Here is a 13,445-nt window from a genome sequence, read left to right as displayed (position 1 = left end):
AAAAGAAAAGAAAATATGCCCCCCACCCTACCTCCATCTCTGTCCCTCCCTCTTTCCTTCCCTCCCTCCCTGCCTATCTCCTACCACCATGAATTGGCCATGTTATACACTGTGCAGCGTTGAACTTTGACTCAGGACAAGCCCTCCCTCCCTCTCTTGTTCCTGTACTTCTTGTTGGGTATTTTGTTACAGCAGTAAGGATATAGGCTCCGCCCACCAAGATCCATGACTCCTTTCAATGATGGTTTGTCTAAGGAGTGGCTTCCGGGAGCCTCATTCACAAACGACGTTCCTTGGGAGTCTGTGGTCATTCTCTGCTATGACCTAGACCTTCAGAAGTGAGGGACACAACTTGCAAAGCCCCAGTGTCCATTTAAAACTGAGTGAGGGGTCCAGCCCACACTTATCTCCCAAATGTGCCCAGAACTCCAAGGGCAGTGAACCCTCTCAGGCCTGTGGTTCTGTGCCACGGGAGGAATATGCCCTAGGTGAGGTCATGGGACATCTAGGACCCCATTAACAAGGACACAGTCCTGTCGTGGAGCTGAGCCCAGCCTGAGTGGAGATGTCCGCTTTGGTTTCCCCAGTGGTTATCCATGCTTTTCTGCTGGTGCCAGCTTGGCCTCTGCTCTCCCCAGAGGAATGAGGGGAAACAATGTTTCAACTGCACAGGAGTCTGCAGCTGAGTTGGAGCGTCCAATCCCAGAGACAGGCTGGCCTCCGCCACACCCTCCAGTTCCTAGCCCCAGGGCCCAGGGGTGGTGGAGGTGGGGTGGGAGATTGGAGCTCTGCTTTCAAACCACCCATTTCATCTGTGATGGCAGCAATACAAAGAAAGGCAGGAGATTTAGAACTCCTGGGAAAGCACAAGAAAGAAAATCCTCCAATTGCCGGAGGCGTCTCCCTGAGCATTCTGGGAAGATCGATGTACTAGAACACAACCACTGTCTGCCAGGACTGTGGCTCAGGTCTGATCTCACAGGGGCCGTTGTGGTTCTCTGTCTCTGAATTCTCAGGCCTGTTTGAACAAGGAGCCTGTTTACATTTTGCACACTGTGTGCTGGCTGTTTCTGGACAGAAGATGCTTAGAGCAAAATTGAGATTGTGTGACACTTGGGTATGTTAATGATCTGTTTGCAAATAATCATAGTCATGTAGAACAAATTTCTTAGACTAATAAAGATCATAAGAAATTATATATATATACAGAAGGCTGGCTGGAGAAATGTCTCAGTGGCTGAGAGCACTGGCTGCTCTTCCAGAGGACCGAGGTTCTGTTCCCAGCAACCACATGGCTGCTCACAACTGTCTGTAACTCCAGATCTGGGGGATTTGCTGCTCTCTTCTGGCCTCTGCTGCACTGCACATGCAGGCAAGACACATACATATAAAATAAAATCAAACCATATGTGTACATATATAGATATAGAAATAAAACAAAGCGATCTTTTTTTTTAAAAAAACCAGCCAGTTATGGCACACGAATTTAATATTAGCACTTGGGAGACAGATCTCTGTCAGTTTTAGGCTGTCCAGGACTCTATCTAAAACAGAAAATCAAGTCATATTTTGAAATTATTTTTTAGAATCTGTTAGGTGGATTGTTATCCCCCTTGTGGCTCCTGGTTGAGCACCAGGTATGAGGCAGGTGAATGAATGAATGAATGAATGAATGAATGAATGAATGAATCGACTTAGGTGGTGGGAATGTCTTGGAAAATTGGCTAAGTCTCTTGATTCTCAAACTGCTCCAGAAACCCATGAGTTTCAAGCAAAATTCCATTGAATAAAGAGTTTTCACCACAAGAAAACAACCAGGGCAATCTGGCCCACCATCTGTCCCTGTAAATAAAGATTTATTGGAACAGGGCCATGAACATTCATGGGCAGATTGTCTCTCACTGCTCTTCCTGTGCAATGACAGAGGTGAGAAGTTGTCACGGTGATGTCCTGGCTGGCAAAGCATGGGTAGAACGTCATCTGATTCTTGACAGAAAAAAAAAAAGTGCGCTATTCAAATTGTCCCACTTCACAGATGAACAAACTGAGGTCCTGAGACTGGCTTCAGGAAGCAAACTAACACACCCCTTCCTCCCCCTCCTCCTTCTCTCCTTACTCTTTCTCCCTGTCCTCATTCAGTATCCTCACAGATGAACAAACTGAGGTCCTGAGACTGGCTCCTAACTTGTCATTTGCACTTAGCATTAGAAAGAGTGGAAGTGCTACAAGGGCACCGCTACTCAGCAAAACCACAGTAAGAACTGCTAGAACGTGAGACCTGCTAATGCCCACTTTTAATCCCAGCACTCAGGAGGCAGAGGCTGGTGGGTCTCCGTGAGTGGGAGGCCAGTCTGATGTACACAGTCGATGAGTTTCAAGCAAGCTAGGGCTAAACACTGAAATCCTGTCCAGAAAAAAAAGTGGTGGGGATGGAGGTAAGGGTGGGGTGGGGTGCACACTGGAGAGATGGCTCAGTGGTGAGGAGCATGGGTTGCTCTTGCAGGGGACCTGGGTGGTTTCCCTACATGGTGACTCACAACCATCAGTAACTCTGGTTCTAGGGGATCTGATGCCCACTTCTGACTTCCAAAGGCCCCTGGCATGTAAAGGGTGGCCATATACACCCAAAGGCAAAACGTTCGTGCACATAAAATAGATATATCTAAAAAAAGTTTTTTTAAAAAACAAAGAACTGTTAGAGCCCACCCAGGGACCTCATTCAGCTGCTGCTGACACGTGGGTCCTCCCACTGCCAACTGACACCTGCAAGGACATTTTCTGTGCCACAGACAAATGTGCCAACCATGTCCATGTTGGGCTCAGAGGGGCGTAAAGGGGGCCCTCTAAGTGGTCAATTATTTTGTTGCACAGAGTTGGCAGGGTCTTCTCCTCCTCTCCCCCACTCCCTCCTCCCTCTTTCCTCTCCTATTCTCCCTCCTCCCCCTCCTTCATCTCCCCCTTCCTCTTTCTCCCTGTCCTCATTCCATAGACTCATCTTCTCTCTCCCCACTCCTCCTCCCCTCCTCACTCCTCCCCATCCTCTGTTCTCCTCCTCCTCTCCTTCCCTCCCCTTCCCTTCAGCAAACCCTTTCTTCTGCTCATAGACCTCGGCGCCTCACCTGGTCATGCGTTCTTTGGAGTCTCTGTCACCACTTACTATCCCCAAGGGGTTGGACACTCAGCCTCCATGTCCTGCCCCACCTGCTGTAGACGAACTGTGGCATCATCATGACGGGAGTGAGCATGCAGTTTCTGTGAGGAGAGAACACTGTGCAGTTGGCATCATCACCTTGGCACCCAGCCCAGCCCTGACGTTTGTAAATGTTTGTGGTATGCATGTGTACGTGGATCGGGTGGAAGATGGATGGATGAATTGATCGTTAAGTGGATGAATGAATGAATGAATGGGTGGTCAATGTGGGCGGATGGATGGTGGATGGATGGAGTAGAGTGGAGATGGATGGATGGATGAGTAGATGGATGGGTGGATGGATAGATGGATAAGTGGACAGATGGATGATGGATGAACAGATGGATTAGAACATGGATGGGTTCATGGATGAACAGGTGGCCGAATGGTAATACCCACTCAAGAAAGCTACATGGTTCCTGGCTTCCACATCCTACTGAGGAATGAGGAACAACCAGAGACGCTTCCAGCTCAAGGAGGCCTGGAAACACTCGGGGACCTCGCTCTTGCTCCACAGTGCTCTGTCCTTGCACAGAGAGCACAGAAATTGATTTGACAATAGCCCAGAGAGAGCATCTCTCCTCAGGCTCCAGCTTTTGCAATCATTCTCTCATCTTCAGAGCCAGCAAGGGAAGAGTGCCCAGCAAGCGCGACGATCAAAGGCTGCCCGAGAAAATGCAGAATCAAATTACCCCATAGCCGTATTCCCTCAGAAGAAGCGGGTCTCAGGAGACTGAGAGAGCAGAGAACCCAAGCCAGCCCAGCCCTAGATCCCAAAGGTTTGAGCCAACTATCTACTGCCTGCAGAAGCCAGCTCACGGATGGGGTCAGCAGCCCTCTGCTGTGCTGTTTAATTCCAAAGCTTGGATGCTAACCTTCAGGTGTCATAAGCTTTGGTGTAAAATCTGTCTTGGTACTCTGCAGAAGCCAAGTGCTGTGTGAGCTCCTGAGCCCGTGTGAGCCACTCAGCCCCTGTCTGTCTGGATTGATGCAATGTTTCTGTTTCTTGGTTTTGTCCAGGGTAGCCTGGGGTGCACGGTCCTCCTGCCTCAGCTTCCTGAATGCCAGAATCACACTTTTACCCCAGCAGGTCCAGCTCCAGATTGAAGCATTTTCCTGGTGACCACGAGGTCCCTGAGGTTGGAGGGTGTACTGCGTTTCTGGTCACAGAGGATGTGTTGCCCAGATGGCCCCAGGTGTCATGAATTGGAAAGACCTCTCTTGCCTTTCATGGAAAGGAGCTAGTGTCATGGCCCTCTGTCTCTGTCTTCCTCACACATCTGATTCCACAGCTGACCCAGAGCTGGACCAGGCTGAATTCATAATCCTCACACATGCCAGCTTTCAGAGCCCTAATTGCACGAGGCCAAGCTATGCAGTCCTCCAGTTTAAAGGGTGGAGGGAAACTGGGCTAGGGCCTTTTCTAGCCACCAAAGGCCTTGAAAACTGTGTCTGGCAGGCTCGTGTGTGGCTCATGCCGTAACCCCAGGCCTTGGAGGGTACAGACAAATTGATCCCGAGTTCAAGATAAGGGTTAGAGCACTTGCTGCTCAAGCCTGGAGACCTGAGTTTGAATCCCCAGCATCCATGGAAAAACCCGGGCCTGGCTGTAACTCTAACCTGATGGGCAGAGACAGGAGGATGGCTCCCAGGCGCTGACCACAAGCCTAGCTCCAGATTCAGTGAAAATCCTGTCTCAAGGGAACGAGGCAGGGCTGGAGAGACCGCGCACAGTTCAGTGAGCCCTGGCTGCTCCTGCAGAGGACCTGAGTTTGGTCACCAGTACCCACATCTGGTGGTTCACAACTCCAAGAAGGGGACCCAAGGCCAACTTCTCCAGTGTCTCAGCACTTTCATTCACATGTACACACACCCTCACACACATGCACACACCTTCACACACACACATACACATGTAGCTAAAAGCAAAACAAATCATTTAAACAGAGACTAAGGCAGCAAATGATAGAGCAGGACATCCCATGACATCCTTCTCCAGGTTCTGCACATTCAAGGCCCCCAAGGTATATATGTGTGTGTGTGTGTGTGTGTGTTTGCGCGTGTGTGCGTGTGCACATGTACACACATCACACAATATGTACACACATTTATGCATGCACACATGTACATGTGTGCATGTGCACACATATGCATATACATATACACGCATGCACATGCACTTAGAAACACATACACACACAACACTCACACATACACACACACACTCATGGATCACACACACATGTGTCATGCACACATACATGATATATGCATTCGCATAACTTAGACACACAGCACTATAGAACATACACACACATGCATGCACACATGTGCACACATGCTTAAACAAGTGCACACACACACACTCACACACATATACAAACACACACTCACATAGACGTGCATGCACACATACATGCATATATACACATGCACATGAATTCAGACCCACATACATACACAGCACTCATACACAACATGCATACACATGGACTCAACACAAGTACCCACACATGCATGTACACGAATGTGCACACTTCATTCTATCAGTTCTGTTCCTCTAGTGAACCCTAACTAGTACACTAAGTACCACCCTAGCTTGTGGAGCCATGGGACGGGGATGCTCGGAGAGTGTTAGGATCCCATGGGATCTGGCTGGAGGAAGTAAGCTGCTGGGAGTGGCTGGGTGTAGCTGGCCCCTTCCAGTCTCTGGATCTCTTCTTCCTGTCAGCCATGTGGTCTCCTACTCACCAGTCTCACTGGGACTGAACACCGGATTGATAAGAACCAAGCCCCCCAATGCCATGACAAAACAAGCCCCTGCAGCAAAGCAGCTGACAGGCGGCCCATGGGATTATGGGAGCCATGTTCTGCCAGCAGCCGAAAGCCCAGAAAGCTAACTGTGTAGTCTAGCTGGAGCACAAAGGCCTGCTAAGAAGTAACCCACAAACGGATGCCCATGGGCTTGTTAGTGTTTGTCACCTCCACACAAACTGAGTCACCTGGGAAGAGGTAGACTTCAACTGGAGAATTGTTCAGATGACACTGGCCCGCAGGGTGCCTAAGGGCATTTTCTTGCTTGCTGTGTGATGTGGGAGAAGGCAAAGTCCACTGTGCACAGTGCCATCCAGGGCAGGTGGTCCAGGGTTATACAAGAAAGCAGGCTGAGCAAGTCACGGGGAGCAAGCCGTTAAGCAGCGCCCCTCCATGGCCTCTGCTTCAGTTCCTGCCTCCAGGTTCCTGCCTTGGCTCCCGCTGATGATGGACTGTCGCTTGCAAGTGTGAGAGTGAAAACCTGTTCCTTCCCAAGTTGCTTTGAGTCAGTGTTTGATTGCAACAGAAACCAGAGTAGAAACCCCACTCGTGTCTACTCCGTGAGGGCCGCTGTCATTCTCTCCTTTCCCCATTCCTATTTCCCTCAGCCTTGGTCAAGTTGACACCTAAATTAATTCCAGCCAGGTGGCCAAGAGCCAACAGCTGTGGGCTCCACTCTCCCATGGTTCCAGAGGCAGAAGGTGAGAGAAAGGAGCCCTATGTGCGGGGGTGGGGTGAGGGGGTGGATGGGAGTGGGGTGGGGCTAGAATCTACACCTATTTGCTCTTGCATAGGCAGGAGATTGTGTGGTCAGACAGCAGCCAGTGAGGACTGTTCTGGCCATGGTTAGCCCTTGTTCAAATGTATATCCTGGTCAACGAAGAGTCAGCTCAGCTCTATGCCACTGGGACTGAAGCATGTGCTGCTAGTGTTTGGCCGCAGGAGTCCTGAAGGGTGCTGGAACAAACCGGATCCATTCCCCAGCCAACATGTGCTTGTTACCAATTAGCCTAGCCCATCATGCTACCAGCCTTCACGTAAGCGGTCAGCCTGGGGAACATTTGCAGAACTCAGGATGGAAGGCACAGGGAGGCGACCAACGACATCCATACGGGGTTATGTTAGGGCTTACGGGACGCAGCATGAATTCAGGTCTCTCCAAGCCATCAAAGAGGAAAGCATATTTAGTGTAAGGTGCACATTCTTCCCACCCGGGGACACCAGAGCGGGGCTTTTGATTCTCGAGCACGTTCTGTGTTTTGAAGGGAGCAGAGGATCAGGATGAACCGGGCCATCCCAGCATGCAAAAACCTCTTTCTCACTAAAAATGAAAACCGGCCTGGGAACTCTGGCCCTTCTTCTGTCTCAGACTCACACTACCAGAAACCCTGGGAGCCCCCAACTTTCAGGAAGGGTGGCCCAGGGACCCAGATTTGAGAAACTCAAGAGCATCAAATTCCATAACCGCCCGTTGTACTGCCTAGGGCCGCTGCCCATCCACTGACTGGGGCACACGGGCTCTGTGTGGGACCCTTGTTCTCCTCAGTTTATGAGTATTTATTTTTAAAGGGAGCTCTTGTGCTAGCCAACAGTTGAGTCATCTCGAGCCAATGTAAAGACACCCACTGTGCCGACAGCCATATGTGGCACCGCCTGGGTATACTCCAGGCAGCTGCATTCATCTGTCACTGAAAAGGGGCTACTACAGGACCCCGCAGTGTGACTGGTTGAACAACCAGGTCTCTGGTGGGGGGAAAGCCCTGCTTTGTAGTGCCCGCCCGGCACCATGGCATAAATATTCCCACTGCGGCTGGTTTCCAGCTAGCGTTGTGAGGCCTCGAATCAGTGCAAGATGGCTAGCCAGCCCTCCTGCAACTTTCCACTGTGGTGATCGGCTGAGGTGCACCCTGAAGAAATAGACAACCTGAGAGGAAAGGTTACCAGAAAAACTAGAAATCTTTGTCCCTGAAGAGGGACTGGCCAGAGGCCATCTGCTAAGACAAGACTGTCAGGGAGTCCAAATGTCATGCCATAGCTGACAGGGCTGAGAGTGCTGGGCAGAGCCCTGGGCCCTACACTGGTGTGTGTGCATGTATGTACACATGCATGCAATGTTCTGTGTGATCATGTTCCAGTACAAGCGTGCTCACTCCACACCTGTGTCGTGGTCCAATGAGCACCTCAATTGTTCCTCTAACTCTTTCTACTTTTGGCTTGATACAAGGTCTCCTGTTGACCTGGAACTCCAACAAATAGACCAGCCAGCCAGCCAGCCAGCCAGCCAGCCAGCCAGCCAGCCAGCACCTAACATCTGCCTTCCTGTCTCCCATCTTGCTAAGGATGAGGGAGGGTGCCAGTCCATACCACAACAGCTCGCTTTCGCCTCAGTCCTAGAGCTTAGGTCCTCAGACTTTTGGGGCAGGAACTCTACTAGCTGAGGCGTCTCTTGGACCCCATCGCTACTGTGTCGACAGAAGAAAGTGGTCGCTTCAGTTGAGAACCGTGCTTTGTTCAGAGGCACGGACGCTGTGGTGAGCAGTGAGTGAGTGAGTGCCGCCCATTCTCCAACACTCAGTGGGAGCCTGGAGACGTCAGTGCAGGAGACACCACCCACAAGATGAGTGCAGTGCCTAGGCAACAGGTAGATGAGACCGAGGAGACTCCACCCGCACTAGGCAGAAGTGACCGTGACCCTGGGCTCTATTGGTGGCTGGAGATCCCAGCTGTCTACTTCTCTGTGAGATGTAGGGTGCCCCATAGTCTGGGGGAAGGGCATCGGCTCTTCCCGCCCAGGGCTCTTCTGATCCACAGCGGCCTCTCCAGCTTGCTTCTCGTCTACAGCAAGTTCGAAGGGTCCAGAACGCACATCTTGCCTCAGGTGCGGACCCCAAGGGAGAGAGTACACATTATTTTCAGTTGACCCAAAAGACTCCTTCTGGCCCTCTTGTCTCTGCAGGCACGGCCTCCAGAGCTACCATAGGCTAGCCCAGTACTGTCCTGAGGCTAGCCTGCAGCAGGATCAGAATCTTCCCACCTCATCCTCATCTCACTGACAGGATCCATCACTAACCAGTGTGATTAAATGGGTCTTTCTTCCGCCTCAGACTGGAAGGGAGGGCCTTTGCTCACCCCCCCCCGACTCATTTCCTTGGTGGCAGCATTGGCAGGAGTGGCTGGATGAAGGCAGACCCTGGAGCGGGACTGAGCATCATCACATGGCCACTGAAGAGAAAGGAAATTGTGATGGAGGCAGGTATGGTCCTCCCCTGTGGGGAAGAGTCTCCATCAGAGATGCCACCTCAAGCTGAGAAGGCAGCCTGCAGGAGCCAAGGGCAGATACCCACCTGGTGCATCATGGCGTTACAGATTGCGAATTAATCAAGTCCCGGGCCGACCTCCTACCTCACAGATTGTGCCCACAGTGCCAGGGGTTCAGCGAGTACCATCCCTGGGCCGCATCCAATGAGGTGACGTGAGCTCCCGTCTCCGTCTCTCTCCGTTCCCTGACTGCAGATGTTGCCAGCAGCCACCTCATGATGGCTGCCATGCCGTTCCCACCACGACGGACTGTATCCCTTCGAACTGTGAACCAGAAAAAGCCCTTTCCGCCTCACGTTACTTTTGTCGGGCATTTGGTCACAGCGATGAGAGAAACAACGAAGATGCTGTGTGGTTCGAAGCCCGGTGAGTGCTCTGGTTAAGTGAGAGTGGCATGACACAAGGCAAGGACTTAGCCCGTCCACACAATAGGATAATACTTGGCAATGCAAAAGACACAAACTGTGGTCCTGAGTGATGGGTAATTAAAACTGCTGTGTCAATAGGGGCTGGAGAGATGGCTGTGGTCCTGTTTATAGGTCCTGAGGAAAGCAATACAGCTCACAACCATCTAAAACTGGGATCCGATGCCCTCTTCTGGTGTGTCTGAGGGCATATATAAAATAAATAAATCTTTAAAAAAAAAAAAACTGCTGTGTGTCTGGGCACTGGCGCACACATGGAGGGCAGAGGGACTCTCCCAGGGTGGGAAAAGGTGAGCCATCCATTTTATAAGAGCTGATCGTAAGGCGGCGTCAACTGGCATCTGTGTTCCTTGCCCAGCCCCAGGTCTATGGGTCATTCCACCTGGAGACCCCAGCAGTCTAGATGGAGGACTCAGTCACGTGTCCCGCTCCTCTGTTCTGAGATGCCCCAGTAGAAGGCGCGGTCCACTCCTGCTAGTCTCTGAAGCTGAGGTAGCACGGCAGGCTCCACATCTGAGCGTAGTGGGATCTCCCACCCGTGACCCAGATCACCTCCTGGCCAGTGAGGCTTCTTCTTGGAGACAGCCCTCACCCCAGTTCTCTTTCCCAAGGCACCCTTGAGTCCCTCCATAGTGACTTTCAGGCACAATAGGTAGGTATCAGGCAGCCTCATCTGAGTCCAGCCCAGCAGCCATGCCTGACTCCACCTCCTCTCAGAGAGGGGAGGAATCCCACCATCTTCCCTTCCTTTGACATCTTTTGTTTGTTTGTTGTTTGCTTGTTTGTTTGATTTTAGAGCCAGGGAGACAGTTGCAGGACAGCCCTGGCTGGCCTCGAACTCAGAGATCCATCTGTCTCTGCCTCCCAAGTGCAGGGATTAAAGGTGTGCGCCACCACCACCCAGCCTTCCCTTGCCATCTCTTGCCAGGACCTCCTGGTCCGCTGCATAGCCTGGTACCTGGTTGTCCACAATGTGGCCCAGCATACATCCATCTCATCAATCCACCTTCTCCACAAGCCCTGCCACATATCCTCATCTTCTTCCTGGCCTTGAAGGCCCTCCTGTGGCCCATTCTCATTCTGTCCCATGGCCTTTCTTCCGTCAGAGCCTGGGAAGAAGATTCTAGAGTCAGACAGATGTATAGAGTTCAAAATCTGCCTGTGTCAATGGAGTAGCTCGCGTGTCCAGAGCATGGGTAACCTCCCTCTGAGACTCTCAGTGTCCAGCACCAGTGTCTTAGTCAGGGTGCTGTGAACAGACACCATGACCAAGACAAGTCTAATAAGGGACAACATTTAGTTAGGGCTGGCTTATAGGTTCAGAGGTTCAGTCTATTATCATCAAGGTGGGAGCATGGCAGTGCCCAGGCAGGCATGGGGCAGGAGGAGCTGAGAGTTCCACATCCTCAACTGAAGGTTGCTAGCAGAATACTGACTTCCAGGCTGCTAGGTTGAGGGTCTTAAAGCCTACACCCACAGTGACACACCTACTCCAACAAGGCCACACCTATTACAAAGCCACACCCACTACAACAAGGCCACACCCACTCCAATGAGGACACGCCCACTCCAATGAGGACACGCCCACTCCAACGAGACCACACCTTTTAATAGTGCCACTCCCAGGCCAAGCGTATACAAATCATCACAACCATGAAGCAGCGCTATAGTTCTCGCAGGCTATTGGAAACTTAACATGTGGTGGAGCTAGGGGAGGGCTGACCTTCACACAAGCCTCTGACGTCAGTGATCTCAATTACTTGAGGTCAAGAGGAAGGTATGATGACAGTATTATCTTAGTTACCTTTTAAGTGTTGTGATAAAACATGATGATCAAGGCAGCTTATCAGAGAAAACATTTAACTTGGGTGCATACGGTTGCAGAGGATTGGAGTCCGTGACCATCATGGTAGAGAACATGGCAGCAGGCGGGCAGGCAGGATGCTGGAACAGTAGCTGAGAGCTCACAGCCTGATCCACAAGCATGAGGCAGAGAGCTAACCAGGACTGGCATGGGCTTTTGACACCTCAAAGCCAGCCCTTGGTGACACACCTCCTCCAACTAGGACACACCTCCTAATCCTTCCCAAACAGTTCCACCAACTGGGAACCAAGTATTTAAGAGCCTAGAGGGGTCATTCTCCTTCAAACTCCTACACAACTGTTTCCAGGGCTGGGGACCTGGCTCAGATGGTGCAGTGGTTGCTAACGTGCATGAGGCCCTGTGTTGGTTCTCCAGCCATGCTTGTTAATATTTTTTAAATTTGTCATAGCTAAGGTCATCTGAAAGAGGGAACCTGAATTGAGAAAATGCCTCTGTGGTGATTTGAATGAAAATGCCCCCCCATAGGCTCATAGGAAGTGGTACCATTAGGAGGTGTGGCCTTGTTGGAGTAGGTGTGGCCTTGTTGAAGGATGTGTCACTGGGGGTGGGCTATGAGGGTTCAGATGCTCAAGCTAGACCCAGTGTGTCTCTTTCTCGTTGCTGCTTGCTATGATGTAGAACTCTCCAGCACCGTGTCTGCCTAGATCCTGCCATGACAATGATGAACTGAACCTCTGAACTGTAAGCCAGCCCTAATTAAATGCTGTCCTGTATAAGAGTTGTCTTGGTCATGGTGTCTCCTCATCACAAGGCTGCCTCCATGAGATTGACCAGTGGGCAAGCCTGGGGTACATTCTCTTGATTGATGGCTGCCAGGGGATAGTGACACTCCCCGAATAGTGGTCCTGGGGGTAAGGAAACAAACTGGGTGAGACAGCATTCCCCAATGGCCTCTGCTTCAGTTCCTGCATTTCGGACCCTGGCTTGAGCTCCTGCCCAGACTTCCCTCACTGATGGACTGTGACTGGACATGTAAACTAAATAAGGCCTCTCTCCACAATTTCCCTCACTATCTTTATCACAGCCACAGAGAGTGGCCCGGGACAGCAGGAGTGTATAAAACCAGGTGTTGGAGTACGTGTCTGTCAGCTCTACATCAGGGAGGGAGATGAAGGCAACCTGGGCACAAACTCAAGGACATTCTCAGTTACTAGTGATTTTGTGTCCAGGCAAAACCACCTTGATACCTGTTCAAAAGAGTGAAATAAAATAAAGGCATGTACTGGCTGGTTTTGTGTGTCAACTTGACACAAGCTGGAGTTATCACAGAGAAAGGAGCCTCCCTTGAGGAAATGCCTCCATGAGACCCAGCTGTAAGGCATTTTCTCAATTAGTGATCAAGGGGGAGGACCCAGCCCATTGTGGGTGGTGCCATCCCTGGGCTGGTGGTCCTGGGTTCTATAAGAGAGCAAGCTGAGCAAGCCAGGGGAAGCAAGCCAGTAAGTAACATCCCTCCATGGCCTCTGCATTAGCTCCTGCTTCCTGACCTGCTTGAGTTCCAGTCCTGACGTCCTTTGGTGATGAACATCAATGTGGAAGTGTGAGTTGAATAAACCCTTTCCTCCCCAACTTGCTTCTTGGTCATGGTGTTTGCAGGAATAGAAACCCTGACTAAGACAAGGTATTTGGAGAGGAAATGATCGTAGCACATGGCTTCTGATGGTACATCAGTATACGCTTGCTTCATATTTTTGAGTTGTGTTAACCTCTTATTGGGCCTAATTGATAAATGCTATTCCGGGTGTGACTGGGTGAGACCCCAATAAAGGTAAGGCCTCCTGTTCAGGCTGATTCAATCCTGACTCCCACTGCT

At 51.0% G+C, this 13,445-nt stretch overlaps 1 long non-coding RNA gene across 1 annotated transcript in view; it reads right to left on the bottom strand.

Moving 5' to 3' along the window:
* Window positions 1–1,894: 1,894 nt before the first annotated feature.
* LOC116909589 overlaps window positions 1,895–13,445 on the bottom strand; it is a 33,361-nt gene continuing 21,810 nt past the window's right edge. The window contains exons 2-3 of the long non-coding RNA XR_004389083.1: window positions 3,120–3,252; window positions 1,895–1,986 (exon numbers count right to left, since the gene is read on the bottom strand). This is a non-coding gene — a long non-coding RNA (uncharacterized LOC116909589). The remainder of the gene's footprint in view (window positions 1,987–3,119; window positions 3,253–13,445) is intronic.

Source organism: Rattus rattus, chromosome 9, assembly GCF_011064425.1.
Source record: "Rattus rattus isolate New Zealand chromosome 9, Rrattus_CSIRO_v1, whole genome shotgun sequence".
Classification (NCBI taxonomy): domain Eukaryota; kingdom Metazoa; phylum Chordata; class Mammalia; order Rodentia; family Muridae; genus Rattus; species Rattus rattus.
The sequence above is the reverse complement of the archived record's forward strand: the minus strand, read 5'-3'. Positions and strand labels throughout refer to the sequence as shown.